The sequence below is a fragment of the Stegostoma tigrinum genome, chromosome 20 (genome assembly GCF_030684315.1).
Source record: "Stegostoma tigrinum isolate sSteTig4 chromosome 20, sSteTig4.hap1, whole genome shotgun sequence".
Classification (NCBI taxonomy): Eukaryota; Metazoa; Chordata; class Chondrichthyes; order Orectolobiformes; family Stegostomatidae; genus Stegostoma; species Stegostoma tigrinum.
This window is the reverse complement of record NC_081373.1, coordinates 22,761,271-22,776,357: the sequence shown is the minus strand read 5'-3', so window position 1 is coordinate 22,776,357 and position 15,087 is coordinate 22,761,271. Positions and strand designations below refer to the sequence as shown.

At 44.4% G+C, this 15,087-nt stretch overlaps 1 protein-coding gene across 1 annotated transcript in view; it reads right to left on the bottom strand.

Annotated features, from left to right (window-relative positions):
• The window catches only part of ablim1b (actin binding LIM protein 1b), a 235,828-nt gene that overhangs the window by 105,960 nt on the left and 114,781 nt on the right, over positions 1–15,087 (bottom strand). The window lies entirely within an intron of this gene.

The window sequence follows — 15,087 nt, the reverse complement described above, 5'->3', positions numbered from 1 at the left end:
ACGTCACCGAGCCGTCGTCGTCCTTCAGGTGGCTAAGCACAGAGCTCTTTGTGCACCTTCTGAAAGAAGAAACGTGAGCACGTCTCGTCCTGCTCCACAGAGCGGACCCTGGACCGGAAGATTATCCTGCAGGCCTCCGCGGCGAAGAGCGAGGCTTACTGGCCCCTCACCTCGCGGAGGTCCTCCGTGACATCGACCCCCATCAACTGGGGAAGGAGCAGGTTCTGCACCCTTTTCTGGAGTCGCGACAGCTTTCCCCGGCTCTCTCTCGCCTTCCAAACACCCTTGAGGACAAAGAACCTCTTGATGTTCTCCTTCACCGTCTCCCACCAGTCGCCTGGAGACTCAAAGAGGGGTTTCACGGTTCTCCAACCGGCGTACTCCCTCTTAAGCTCCTCGACGTTCTCTGGGGTCAACAGAGTCGTGTTGAGCTTCCACGTCCCCTTGCCGGCCAGCTGGTTGTCCTGTAAGTGACAGTCGGCCAGCAGGAGGCAGTGGTCAGAGAAGAACACCGGCGGACCTGACCAAGAACGTCCATGACACAAACCGGAAGTCTATCCTTGAGCAGATAGACCCGTCTGGCCGCGACCAGGTGTACCTCCGCTGTGCTCCATCTGCAGGGGTGCTGAAGACGTCGAGCAGCGTGGCGCCCTTCACCGTGCCCATCAGGAATCTGGACGTGACGTCCAGTAGACTCCCCCCCACCCGCTGTCCCCACGCCGGATCTTCCATCTGCATCAATGATGCAGTTGAAGTCTCCGCCTAGGATGACCGGCCTGGACGTAGCCAGCAGGGGTGGAAGCCGCTGCAGGACGGCCAACCGCTCACTCCGTACCGCTGGGGCATACACGTTGATCAGCCTCAGGGGAGCGTTCCCATAGGTGATGTCAGCCACTAGGAGGCGCCCCCCCCACCACCTCCTGAACTTGAGAGATGGTGAAGTTGCGCCCCCGCAGCAGAATAGCCAGGCCCGAGGAGCGACAGTCGTTACCCCCCGACCAGATCGAAGGCCCACAGGTCCAGGCGCCGGACCATTTCCCATACCTGCCGAGGTGCGGTATCCCGCACTCCTGCAGAAACAGGAGGTCCGCCTTGATGGTGGTCAGGTAGGCCAACGTGGACACACATCTTGCGGTTGACTTGACGCTGCGCACATTAATGCTCGTCACTCGTACCCCCATTGTGGGCAGTGACCGCAGTACCCTCCCCAAGTCCAAGGTCCAGCCCCTCCATCTGTCCCTTCATGCCCATTGCCCGGGCTAACTGCTGGACGCTCTCCGGGCTTAGGAAACCGTCCGTGCTGCCTTCCGGGTGGCATCCTCCCCGTCAGGGGTGCGGAGGCAGGAGGGTCCGGCTCCGGGTCAGGCTGGGGACACGCTGTTTCCTCCTTCCCGCCTGGAAGTTCCGGGGGGCCCTCCAGTGCCCCAGCGGCACTGGACTGGGTGTCAGAGGGAGCCTCAGGACGCCTCCTGTCACCTGGAAGCAGGGTGCTGCTTCCCTTCTCCCTCGAGATCTTTAGCTTCTGCTTCAGGTGGGCCCTCTCCGAATCCCCCTCGTCAGAGGAGCTCTTATAGCCTGTAGCTGCCTCTTCCCGCCTGATGGTTGCGGTTCCTGGGCCCATTGACGCACCTTCCTCCTCGCTTTCTGGACTGTTGTCCACTCCCCTGGGTCGCCTGTCGCCGCCCCCATCGACTCCGGGTTGTCGGGGCGGGGGGGGGAGCGGAGCCTGCAGGGGTGCTTTGCTGGCCCCGGGCCCGTCCTGCGGGGCTGGGCCCTCCTGCGCGGCCTGGCCTTCCTGCTCATTAGTGGGGTCCTTGCTGGGCCCTGGTGCCTTCCTCTCCTCCGGGGGGGGGGGGCGGGGCTGGCCCCGCATTGCCCCTGCCGGCGACCTGGGCGTAAGTGGTCCCCCGCTGCGGGCATGCCCTATAGAGGTGGCCCGCTTCCCCTTTTCTCTTGTGGGCAATCCTTTGCAAGGTGTCCCTTCTCCCTGCAGATGGAGGCTTTGCAGTCGGCTGCCACGTGACCTGACCTACCACAGGCATGGCAGACTTTAGGTTGCCCTGCATAGGTCAGGTAGCCCCTGCTCCCGCTGATCGCAAAGCTGGACGGTGGGTGTATGACATTCCCGTCCGCGCCCATCCTCAGCGTCACCTTGACCTGCCTCTTACTCGTCCAGATGCCAAAGGGGTCCATGATGTCAGTTAGGTCCCCTTCCACCTTCACATACCTTCCGAGGAAGGTCAGGGCATCAACTGCTGGCACATGCGGGTTGTACATGTGTACAGTCACCATACGGCTCCTCTGTGCTGGCGGGACAGCGGTCAATACAGAGAGGGGGCCCTCACCTCCGCTCTCCTTGAAAACTCCAGGAAGCGCTCGCAAAGCTTGGCACTCCTGAAGGTCACGTCGTAAAAACCTCCTCCGGGGAAATCCTGCAGGCAGTAAATGTCCGCAGCAGCGAACCCACAACAGTCCAACAGGATCCTCTTCACGAAGAAGGTGCGGTCCACAGGTGCACCTTCATCCACCTTCTTTACAGAAACACGGATGGTGTTCCGGACCCCCTGACCTGGGGCACAAGCACTTGCCACAGCCATCGTTGCAGGTTGGCTGCTCCCCTGAACCAGCGTTAGGCCGAAGCCAGCATTAAGATCCGCTGGTCGCAAGGGTGCACAGCCAACCTGGCGTCTTCCTTTCACCTCCAAGACAACACTCTCCTCCTCTCGGTCCACAAGAGAGTGGTTCTTTATTTTGTTCCAGATATAAGCTGGTTCACTGAGCTGTAAGGTTTGTTCCCAGATGTTTCGTCACCATTCTAAGTAACATCAACAGTGAGCCTCCGACAAAGCGCTGGTGTTATGTCCCGCTTTCTATTTATCTGGTTAGGTTTCCTTGGGTTGGTGATGTCATTTCCTGCGTTGTTGATGTCATTTCCTGTTCTTTTTCTCAGAGGGAGAGAAAAAGAACAGGAAATGACATCACCAATACAGGAAATGACATCACCAACCCAAGGAAACCTAACCAGATAAATAGAAAGTGGGACATAACACCAGTGCTTTGTTGGAGGCTCACTGATAATTTTAAGTATGTTTGGAAAATATTCTGTTTTTCACTGTGAAGTGGGGTGGGCAATGTTGGAGTAGAAGGTCACAGAACATTGATCATTAAAGTGTCCTAAAACCAACTGACAGCATTTTATATGAGCCTTATTGACACTCACAACATGTCCGATCCCAAAGTAGGATCATAGGAATTCCCAATCTTGGAAGTTGCTGCCTTGTCTTTATCAATTGTACTGGCTTTGGAAAGGATTTGTCACTCACAAGAACCTACAGAATCAGCATGACATGTCTGAGACAGGGTATCCAGGTGTCAACCTGATTTTATGGAAAATACAGTCAAAGGAAGACCAATATAAAATTGCACATATTAAATGGGAAATTTGTTGAACTGACTAAATTTCATTTCTTTGAAGTTCATACTTTATGGTGTTATGTTACCTTGTTATGGTGTATGCTAGAGGGTTGCAACCAATGTACCCATGCAAAATCTGTACTGAATCCAGGTCACAGAGCCAACAGTACTATGAAACTGAAGCTCTGCACTTTGCAAAGACTGCATTCATTTCCTCTTAAATTATTAAGTTGCTTTCAACTACGTAAGCAAAACCTTTTGCTTTCTGCCCAGAGGTGATTTTTCTCTTTAAATGTCTGAGCATTTTTTTTAAGTTTTGATGCATAGCATTAGCATTTGAACAGTGACAATCTGTCAAGTTAGGGAATCAAATTAAGATGAGTGCAATGATATGTGGTAAAAGTGAAGCATTAAGGTTCAGACTCTTTCAAGAGTTACATTTTCATTCATAAGCTGATAACATACTTTTGGTACATTATAAATTCATACCTTGGACCAAAAATAATGTTTATTTAATGCTTTGAATGGAAAGTTGAAGTAAATGAAAGAGTGACAGGGTGCATTGTGATCTTTGAGCAGCACAGTCAGGGTCTGCTTTTAGAACTAAAGATAACTGCAGGACTAATTGTCAGGGATTAAATAAGTCTTTCGCGACGCTTAGAAAACAACTGTGAATCTAAATTGATTTGTGCTTGAAAAAATTACCAACTTTGTGACTTTTATATTTTGATTATTACATTCGTCTCCTGACTTATGAGATGGTTGGCTTTGCATTACATTGTCCTACATTCCAAAGAATGAAATCCTGTCCTGGCCAACCTCTCCCTATAACTCAGGCGTAGTAGTCCTAGCAACATCCTCGTGAATCATCTTTGCACACTTGCCAGTTTTAACTGCCTTTCCTACAACAGGGTTACCAAAACTGTACACATTACTCCCAAGTGCAGCCTCACCAATGACTTAGTCAAGTGTAACATAATGTCCCAACTCCTATACTCACTGATGAAGGCCAGCATGTTAAATGGCTTCTTCATCACCCTGTCTACCTATGACGCTGCTTTCAATGACCTATGTACTTGTACTCCTAGGTCTCTCTGTTCCACAACACTCCTCAGGACCCTACTATTTACTGTGTAAGCCCTTGGTTTCATTTTCCAAAGTGCAACAACTCACACTTAACTGTATTGAATTGTATTTGCCGATCCTTAGCCCACTGCCCCATCTGATCAAGATCCTTTAGTAATTCTTGATACCCTTCCTCGCTATCTTCAATTCCTCCTAATTTTGTATCATCCCCAAAATTTATTAATAATATCTTGTACTTTCTCATCCAGATCTTTTATGTAAATAACGAATAACAAAAGTCCCAGCGCTGACCCCTGTGGCAGAACACTAGTCACAGGCATCCAGTCTGAGAAACAACCTTCAACCTTCACCCTCTGCCTCCTACCATCGAGCCAATTTTGAATCCACTTAGCTAGCTCTCCCTAGATCCCATGTCACCTAACTTTCACGACTGGCTGGCTGGCTATGCGGAACCTTGTCAAGGTCTTACTAAAGTCCATATAGACAAGATCCACTACCCCACCCTCATCTATCCTCTTGGTTACCTCTTCACAAAAAACTCTAAAATATTTGTCAGATATCCTAGCCTCTGTCTTCTATGGATCTACCATTATTCCTATTGTCTGACTGACACGAGTTCAAAAATTTGAACCATTGGCATTGGGAATTCATAAATCTCATTGAGTTTCAATTTAGTATTCCACAACTTACTTAATTTTGTTGTTGTGTTGGGCCTTTAGAGAACCCATGGATGAGGAAGTCATCCAAGTGACATCCACGTTGCATATCAACTGCTCAAAAATCTTGGATGTGAAATAGATGTCAAGGGGCAGACAATTCAGACAAGGATGGCCATGGGGTTATTATAATTATGCTAAGCAGGTTGGAATTCTCATCAAGAGGAATTTGTCAGAATCCACTGTTCAAATTCAGTTAGGTGAAGATTGTGCCAGGCTTAGTTCGGCTCTTATGTACTGACACCATTGGATGCTTCTCTGATTCTCTTATTTCAAACAGGTTAACCAACTTAAAGGTCTACTGCATCCATTCAGCTAAGGAACTGGCACCAGAGCGGTGCACCCGCATATTTGGCTGTGTGGCTTCTGAAATAGCCTCCTTTGGTGCATAGCCTCACAATCTGCTCTTTCACCTTGTTTCTAAGTGGATAGGAATTTCCTGGGTATCAACAGCAGATGGGGATAAGCATATGCCTTCAATGTGATGTGGTACACAATGTTTAGCTACCCATGGGCTTTAAAAATTGTCAAAATTGTTACCTGAACTCATTTACTGACCCATGCAGCTTCTTTAAGGGGGAGTTTAAGGGCTTTGAAGGCTCTCCTGTCGAGCAAAGAACATGGTTGGTGGCTGAAAACAGTGTTTCAACAACTTCCAGCTTCTTTTAAAAAAAAACTTAATTTTGCCTAAAGCTGGCTCGGAGGTGAATCAACAAAGGTTGTAGGGTGAACATCTCCAGCCATTGAAGATTGTCAGAAGAGTATGTGCAGCCCTTATGTCTAATGTGATGTATTTACAGTGGTTACCAACAGTCATGTCCATGTTCTAGTATTTAGCACCCTGGTCTGTGACTTTGACAAGAGGAAAGATTTGCTTACAACAATGGCTTCTTTCTTAATGTGGGCTTCTGTAATGAAAGGGGTTTCTGCAGCGTGGGTGTAGTCTTCTTCCTGCCTATGAATGTTCTTCATGCAATTTCAGGAAGTTTCTAAAATGGCAGTTGGTGCCTTCTCTGCACAATTCCTGCTTTGTGCTCCATTGCCTTATGGTTCTGCACCCTCTGTGGCAACTCTGCTCTTGTTCAGCTTGTCTGGAACCTTGCACTGTCCAGAAATTTTGTGGGTATGTCAGGATAGAATTCTTTGCTCATCTAAATCATCATCTGTCGCCCGCTGTGCTGTCAGCTTCAGGTTGAGTGATTTGATCTTAATATTTCCGTGCAGCACTGTGTGTCACTGGGTTTTACTTCACGTGCTTCATACCAGTTGTTTCGGATTCTGTGGTTCTGTCATGCAATATTCCAGATGAGGCTACACTAGGTGTCTTCTACAAGTTCAACGTGACCTCCTTGCCCTGTACACTTTTGTATTCATAATGGTACAATACAAGCCATAAGGGTCAGCTTGATCTCTCCCATCCACTTTTATCACAGACGTGAATGTTTCAGTACAATGTGCACCAGTGTAGGTAATTCAGCGAAAGTTGCCGAAACAAGAGGTATTAAGAGGGACCACAGAATGCAGGTGAATTGGATCTCAACACTAAAATTTGACAGGTGATTTAAACAGCTAGCGGCAAGGTACTGAAACAGTGAATGTGCATAAATGTGATAGGAAACTAGTTAAAGTGCTTACAAAGATAATTAAGACACTTTTCCAAGCTACTGAATGGCATTAAAAAACACTGTTTGGAGTTCACAAGTAGAAGAAACAGGCTAGCAGATCCTCAACCAGTGAAATCTGGTAGGAGATCTGATGGTGATGCCTGGAAGATTTAACATCATGCAGTTGCCTTCCACAGGCAGACAGAGGGAGTTTAGAAAATTACATGTTTATGTGGCAAACGCTGGAGGGTGAGGGGCTAATAGTACAGGCTGAGGGGCAAACACTGAAGCACTTCACACAACCACCTCATTTCTCAAAGCGCTTTACTGCCAATGAAGTACTCCTGAAGAATTATCACAATTGCAGTGTAGGAAGCATGGCAGCCAATTGTGCACAGAAAACTCCCAGAAATAATACTGACCCTTTTTTTGATGTCAATTGAGCAACGTATAGTTTATAAGTAAGACACCTGGGATAAAACCTTTGCTTTTCTTGGAAATAGTGGAATAAGTCCTTTAATGTTCACAGGACTCTGACTATATGATGCTCCGTCAGTAGACATGGAGCGTTAGCCTTTAATTTTTAGTTCAAGTCCTGGTGTGGGACTTGAATACATGATCTTCTGATTCCAAGGCAAGGTTATTTTATCAGCTGAGGAGTTTGTCAATCTAAGCACAAATACTACTTCCCACAAAGTGACCACAAGCAACTACTTAATTTCAGATTGAAATGCTGTCTCAGCGATGTTTGTTGCCAATATTATATTGTCCACAGGAAATCGGGTGCTTTGGGGTTTAAGTAAGACAAATTACCTCATGGATTTGCCAATATAGCAAATATAGAAACACTGTGAAGTCAAATCAAAGGATCTTCACATCTGCTTCCAAGTTGTTAGTATAACAAATCATGATGAGTTCACCCACTTTGGACTTTATTGGAGAAAATAAGATGAAAATATACACAAAGTACAAGGGGCTGTGGAAGCATTTTCTACCATCTGAAAAATCCACACTCTTTTTAGGTGGTTCAAAGCTTGAATACTCGTATTCTTGTAGGAAGGTGGGTTACAGGAGGTGTGGTCTTGGTATAGATGTCGGTTTCAAGGTGGTCATCAGAGAAGAAGACGGAGAGGTCCATGAAGGGAGGGACATATTAGAGATGGTCCAGGTTCATCAACTTTACTAACACCCTTCACCCCAATCTCATTTACCTGGACCATCTCTGATATCTCTCTCCCCTTCCTGGGCCTCAGGAAGGGGAGAGAGATATCAGAGATGGTCCAGGTAAATGAGATTGGGGTGAAGGGTGTTAGTAAAGTTGATGAACCTGGACCATCTCTGATATGTCCCTCCCTTCATGGACCTCTCCGTCTTCTTCTCTGATGACCACCTCGAAACTGACATCTATTTCAAGCCCACCGACTCCCACAGCTACCTAGACCACACCTCCCCTCACCCACCCTCCTGCAAGAATGCGATTCCCTACTCAATTCTTCAGCCTCTGCCACATCTGCTCCCAAGATGGGGCGTTCCACTCCCAAACATCCTAAATGCCCTCTCATTTCAAGGACTGCAACCGCTCCCCCCCTCCTCTGATCAAAAATGGCCTCAACCGCATCTTGTGTTTCCCGCTCTTCTGCCCTCACGTCTCCTCCCCACAACTAAATCAAAGACAGAATCCCCCTTGCCCTCACATATCACCCCACTCACCTCCGTACTCAACATATCATGCACCGCTATGTCAGCCACCTAAAATCCGACCCCACAACCAAAGATATATTTCCCACCCCACCCCTATCTGCCTTTCGTAGGGACGTCTCTCTGTGACTTCCTTGTCCATTCCACACTCCCCACTAGCCCCGCCACCCCCGGCACCTTTCCCTGCAACTGCAGAAAGTGCTACACCTGATCCTGCACCTCCTCCCTCATTCCCATTCAAGGTCCAATACAAGCCTTCCATGTTAGACAGAGGTTCACCTGCGTATTTGTCAGTGTGACCTATTGCATCTGCTGCTCCCGATGTAACCTCCTCTACATCAGTGAGACCAAGCGGAGGCTGGAAGACGCGGACGCTGGAAGACCTGGAGACCGCTTTGTCGAGCGCCTGCGCTGCCCTCACGACAAACAACACCACCTTCCAGTCGTGAACCACTTCAACTCTCCCTCCCACTTCCTGGGTGATATGTCCATCCTGGGCCTCCTCCAGTTCTACAATGACACCATCCGCAAACTGGAGGAGCAGCAGCTCATATTCCACCTTGGGAGCCAATGGCCCAATGGCCTAAAAATGGATTTTACCAGTTTCAAAATCTCCCCACCCCTGGCCTCATCCCGTGACTGATGCTCCCGCTCATCCCCACCTCCTTGACCTGACACAATCTGTCCATCTTCTCTCCCACCCATCCACCCCTCCCACTTCACTGGCTAATCCCCACCACTCTCTACCTGCACTCACCTATCGCCCTCCCACCCCTCCTCTATTTATTTCTGAGTTCCCTTACCCCTCCCCATTTCTGAAAAAAGGTCCCAGCCCAAAACTTCAACTTTCCTGCTCCTCTGATGCTGCTTGGCTACCTGTGTCTCTCCAACTCTACACTGTGTCAAAAGAGAAACATGTTGCCAAAGTTATACATCTTGCAATCATCAATACAAATACAAGAATGGCATGCATCAGATGATCACAACAATTTATACAATAGGTGAAAAGGATGCTGCTTGGTTGGCCAGTCAACTCTGGTTGGCTGAGACATTGCAATTGGAAGAGCTACAGAGTACTATAGCCTCCGCAAGGCCTCTGGTGATTCATAATATAAAGTGCAAAGTTTAAACAAATTCCCCTTATTTGCAGGGAACAGGTCCATGTGTACGAATGTAGGTCATTTTTGGATGAATAAGCCAAATTATGAACTTGACTGAAGATCTTAAATTGGTGGTTAGCACAGCTATTAGCTCATTGAATTACCAGGGAGCTTGGAAAGCTCCACATTTAGTAATATGAACAAGTTTGTGGGTTTCTCTGAAATGATTGCAACATGATGCTTAACTTTATACATACGTTTAGGTGGGAATTTAAGTCACAATTAACAACTTGTTATCGAGTACTAATACCTCAAGGTATCTTTACAAATTGTAACTTTTCCTCATGAATCCAGACTTGCCCCATTTCTGAAGAAGGGTCTAGGCCCAAAACGTCAGCTTTCCTGCTCCTCTGATGCTGCTTGACCTGCTGCGTTCATCCAGCTCTGCACCTTGTTATCTCAGATTCTCCAGCATCTGCAGTTCTTACTATCTCTTGCCTGTTTTTGAACTCTGAGAAGAAGATTCTGAAAATAGAGCCATATTGGACTCCAAATATTCACTCTGTTGCTGGATGCTGCCAAATCCACTGAGTATTTCCAGAATGCACTGACATGGAAACAGAGCCTCCCTTATCAAACTACCTTGTCGAGCCTGCAGCTTGGAGTTTGAAGCTGTCTAGCTGCCCTCGCCTACACCCAGCCTGAAGCCTGAATTACAGTGTAGCATCTATTAGGAAGCCATGAAATATTATTGTGACTAAAGCAGTAATCAATCCACAGTCAACTCATATAATGCTACAAATTGTAACAAGTCCCCACCACTAGTACCACTGCTGATAGCTAACATATAGTATTGAAGTTGCCATGTAACTACAACTAACCCACAAAATACTACTGCTATTGAAGCAGCAATTAAACAACAATTTAAGCGGAAAGATTGATTTCCAACAACTTTACTACAAATTACAATTGAGGTTAATAATTAAAGCAGCCATATGTGGCACTACAAACCACTGTTGAGGTTAAAAGACAAAGAGAAGCACAGCCTAAGGTAGGCACATCGATGCAGAAAGCGACTCCAGGGATCAGTGAACTGCAGCAACTTCAGGCACCATGTGCCACAGATCAGAACGCAAGGCCAGCGCGTAGCAATGCAGCTTCAAAATGCAGACGTGGTAAAGCAATGCATTTCAAATGCTTCGCTGGAGGTTTCTTCTGCAGTCGGTTCTCAAGAGTGTTTGCACTTGCGTGGGTCCAGCTGATAGGGTGCGCATATATAGTTCTCGTTCAAAAATCCTGAAATTTCAGAGCTCGCTCAAAGTTGTGTGAAAAGGCGTACTTTTACTTGGGAATCATATCTGTTACGATAAAGGGTATATACATGTATCTGATTTTTGCCTTTTGGCACAAGGAGAATGGGGAAAAAACCTTCATTGCCCTTCTGAGTTTGAATATGAATTTGGCACCATGTGCTTGGCTTCAACAGATACTCTGAAATGCTCCAACAACAGATTTCTGACAATCACACTTCAAGAAGGATATATCCCCAACTGTGCGCACACAACTTTTTGACATATAAACAGCTTGGGTTATTTAAATATGACATTATACTATTACGCACGAATTGGAAATTTATCCAACAACTAGGATAATCTGCAATGATGTCCAACAAAGCAAATCTGTTTTTCTCACTGATAACAGTGTCAAAGAAGAATAAATCTCTCCAGCCAAGCTCTTCCAGTACATCTACTTAACCAAGTGGAAAATTACTCAGGCATCTCCTGAACATTAAAAGCAAGAAAAATCCAATCTAGCTAAGTACCTCCCCAACAGTCCACTCCCAATCAGCAGCAATGATAGAAAAGGTGTTTTCTTCGCATTCACCTGCTCACTGATTTACAGTTCAGGCTCTGCCAGACCTCATTACAGTCTTTCCCCAAATATGGAATCAAACTTCGTGAGTGAGGTGAAAGTTACTTCAATATCAAGGCAGAATTTGACTGAGTGTGCCATCAGGGAGCTCAAGCAAAACTTAGGTCATTGGGAAATCTCTCTAGTGGTTGCTGTTGGAAGCCACATCTTAATTCAGGAATATCACTGCAGGGGTTCCTCAGGTCGTGTCTTAGTCCTAAACATCCTCAGTTGATTCATCAATGACTTTCCCTCCACCATATGGTCAGGAGGGGGGAAAAATATCAAACCAGAACTTAACTAACAATAATAGTTTCAGAAGATTAATTTTACTCAATTACTTGGATAAAAAGAAAACTGGGGCAGTTCAAGGACAATTAAACTAACATGATCATTTTGTGCTATGCCTGATTGTGGTCAATAATACACAAAAGTTGAATACATTGCATGTACACACACACATACTTCTGTGGAAGGGTCACCAGACCCAAAACGTTAACTCTGTTCTTTTCTTTCACAGATGCTGCCAGACCTGCCAAGCTTTTCCAGCAACTTTGTTTTTGTTCCTGTTTTACAACATCCGCAGTTCTTTTGTTTTATATTGAATACACTGTTGTCACGCCTCACAATATTAATTCTAAATTGCACCAATAATTTGAATATTACTACATTAACACTTCCAACTTATTAATCATGTTAATTTGAAGCTGATTCACCTCAATCTATTCAACACATTTTAACTTCAATTGATTACAAACAGCATTTGCAATATTGACAGAGACTACACAGAAAGTCAGGGTGTATAGGCCAGTAAATGAAATATTGCAGGTTAAAAAATGTATCAATCTTCTCCAAGTGGTCAAACTGACTGAAGTGTTTTGGGACCCTGAAACTACACTTGCAAGGAATAAAACACTGCAACAGTTGCCTAACGATATATTGCAAATTGAGGAGTGTGAAACACGTCTTATTCAAGTCTTGGTACTGTCTTTGAAGAACAAATATCACAGTGGCTAACATTTGCATGGTAAAACAGTGCTACCTTGTGGCATTCTTCTTGTTTTGCTTTAATTTCTTCATATTAAAATATCCACTCACATATGGCAAAAATAATAAAATCATGGCTATGTAAAATTGACCTCATTTAGTAAGTACAGCCCCATGATTAGAAAAGAAAAGCCAAAACATTGAAATACCTACACTGAAGGCAAGATTATTTCTAACCTTTTCATTTACTCTTAATTAACAATGCTCTAAAATGGAAGGCTAATTAATGTCACTGTCAATACAGTGGGTCACTTCTGAGAACTTCCTTTATTATTAGCCTTGACATAATGGAAAATATCACAGGTAATTAGATACTGTATAATGAAAGACAAAAATAGTTTGGAACTCACTCCCAAATATTTCTTCATATTTATTTATGGAAAACTATACATTAACATTTTAGGTGCATGTTCTTTCTCAAATATTTTGGTTTGTATTTGTAGATATATAGTCGACTTATTCTATTAGTTTATTGATGGGCTACCATGACAGAATGTTAATACATCAGCTAAATTATGGATTTTTCAATTTAACTCTGGGTTAGTCAATGATAACACAACCAGGTCACAGTGGAATAGTACACCACATTCTGTGACCTCTGGATAACTGTCCCTTTAGACCACAAGCATGTGTTACATTGTGGAATTCAAGCCATTCAAGAGATACATGATGGAATAGAAAACACTTCACAACAATGAGTAATGTGCAGAATCTCTATTTTTCCTCATTTCACATAAGATTTGCTGATTTTAAAAACAAGTCTAATGTGGAAATAAAATTATCTCATTTATCAAAGGAATGAAACATTCGGGTGGACATCTGACGAACAGTACTATTGTTAATGGAGTACAACAAACATTTCGTACCTGAACTAAGTTGTGAGTTGTTTGCATTCTGTGATTTTATACAATTGTCAATCCTATCAATCAATCTCAGTCTTAATTGATGGCAATGATTTCAAAGTAAAATGTCTGGTTTGAATTAAAACTGAAGTAAACCTTAGGCGTCTTTGTATTTGAGAAAAGTAGCATTTTAATTATGAAAAATGCCTCATCTATTAAGTTATAACAATAGAGATAATAACACACAGTAGATTCAGCATAACACAAATATCTAATGCACCCATCTGAAGACCCCATTGCCCACCTTAGCAAAGTTCATAGGGCCAGAGAGGAGTTACTAATTACCTCAGCAATGACAAGAATCAATGCCACTGGGTTTGTAATGTAAATGGCTTATACTTATAGGTCTGGATTTTTTCCAACAGGTAAAAGACTCCCACAGCCATGACCAAAAGCAGGATACAAGCCTTTGTGGGCTTTCGGACGCAGCATGGCATTCAACAGGTAAAAGACTCCCACAGCCATGACCAAAAGCAGGATACAAGCCTTTGTGGGCTTTCGGACGCAGCATCTCTGTTAGAGATGACAAACACTGAGGCTGCAAGAAGATGAAGATATCTCCATTTTGAGGACCCACAAAGAAAAAGGTATGTTTTTAATATCTGGCAGTCTGATATAGTACAAAGGTGATGCATATTTTAATCATAAGAAGATGTAACACTGCCATCAGCAGTTATATGCTACTGAGATACTGAGAAAAGAGGATGGAGTAACCTATGCTAGAGAGCTGTACTAAGAGAATTTATGTAAGGGTGTGTAAATAGAAGAGTTTCCAGAAACTCTCGAGACTGAGACAACTGTCATCCTCAGGTAGAGTGGAGGCAGTACAACCTCAGGGAGCAGTCTCTCAGCAGTGCAGAAGAGATCACAATAAGGTCCAAACCTTGTGGCATGAGGACTGCTCAACTAAAGGCTGTATCATTAAAAACAGATCAAATCATCTGCAACATTGTCTCGAGAGGTTCTCATCTGAGCAAATCCAGGGATATTTAAAATCAATCTTAAGTTATTTTACAAAGCAGATAAAATATAACACGGAAACTCATGACTCTCAGACAGGAGTTTCATTTTAGAAATTTCTGTTATTAAAGAAGCAGCGAATGTGGGGGAACTTTATATTGCAAGAATCACTCATGGAACTTCTATCTTTGACAATAGTCCTTTATTATTGTTGGCTATTTCTGCTATGGTCAGTGTAACTCCACATTCATTATTTTTATTCTGAACATTCCAGGAACTGTCATACTGGAATGGGAAAGCTTGCCGATTGAAGCCTTACTTAGATTTAGGTTATAGGATTGCATATTTTAAAAATATACCAGAGTATGAGATAACTGTTGAGGTTCAGTACCAGAATTGTTATTTAGAATTTTCACACAATAACTTATGGTCTCAATAAGGCCAATTGAAAAGAAATTTGAGAACAATACAAGATGGGATATCAGCTCATTATCAGAGTGTTTTATGTTAATGGTGATGATCAATCAATTCTCAGATTATTTACATACTTAAAACAATACTGAAAGAAGTCAAAGTCACCCTGAAATGGACATCCGAGAAACAAATCAAAGACCAATCAACATTAGAAATGTTTTATGTAGTATAAACA